Source organism: Lactuca virosa, chromosome 2 (assembly GCF_052849685.1).
Source record: "Lactuca virosa cultivar CGN04683 chromosome 2, Lactuca_virosa_CGN04683_v6, whole genome shotgun sequence".
NCBI classification, from domain to species: Eukaryota; Viridiplantae; Streptophyta; class Magnoliopsida; order Asterales; family Asteraceae; genus Lactuca; species Lactuca virosa.
In genome coordinates, this window is record NC_136427.1 from 19,203,071 (window position 1) to 19,204,042 (window position 972).

General features: G+C 43.7%; 1 non-coding gene across 1 annotated transcript; it reads right to left on the reverse strand.

Moving 5' to 3' along the window:
• Positions 1–580: 580 nt before the first annotated feature.
• On the reverse strand, positions 581–687 carry LOC145161937 (small nucleolar RNA R71). Its single transcript, XR_013738793.1, has one exon. It is a non-coding gene; the product is annotated as a small nucleolar RNA R71 (small nucleolar RNA).
• Between the last annotated feature and the right edge of the window lie 285 nt (positions 688–972).

Here is a 972-nt window from a genome sequence, read left to right on the forward strand (position 1 = left end):
CGCAACATTGAAGAATTCACCGTTGAAGAATCTAAAAGCTGTTTTTAGTAAGAAAAAGGGCAAGAAAGTAGGAGAATCCAGTTTCTCTTCAGTGGCGGACGAAGACCCGAAGAAGGAGGATACCGAGTATGAAACCGAAAGGGAAGAAACCGAATCCGAAGAAGGAAGCGATTTTAGAGGCGAATTAGCTAACCCCATGGCTAACATCGATGAAGTTCCCATAGGCGAATGGAAGAAGAGGATACGTGACGATACCGAGTCGGGACTAGTGCAACCCATCATTCCCGCGACTGCCACTTTCGAGCTAAAGGGCCACATACTTGCTCAACTTAAGGAAATCCCCTTTTACGGGAAAGATCACGAAGACGCTTACAAGCACTTGGACGAAGTCAACGATGTAGCCGACTACTTCAACGTTCCAAATGTACCTCGCGAAACCGTTTTGCTTCGCATGCTTCCCGTCACATTCAAAGGAGCTGCAAAGGATTGGTTGAAATCACTCCCTCCCGGATCCATCACCATATGGGCTAAGATGAAAGAAGAATTTATTGATCAATTTTGCCCTCCCTCAAAAATAGCCAAGTTGAAGAAAGCCATAGCTAATTTTGAACAACAAGCTGGAGAATCCCTTTATGAGGCTTGGGAGAGATACAAGGGACTACTAAGGAATTGCCCACATCATGATCTTAATAGCCAACAAGAAGTCTCCATTTTCTATGATGGAGTGAATGTGACCACAAGGCAACTCCTTGATTCGCAAGGACCTCTCACAAAGAAGCTGTCGCACCTCCAAACCAGAACGGCGGAAACGTTCGCGGGCGGAGGACTTTAGGTAAGTATCACAACACATGTAACATAGTAATCAAAGTACAAACAACCATTTCATTAATAAGTATAAGTTTTACATAAGTGTTTAAACATTACATATTCAAACACTAAAGTAGGTACAGTAGAAGACAAGAGTCGCGGTAC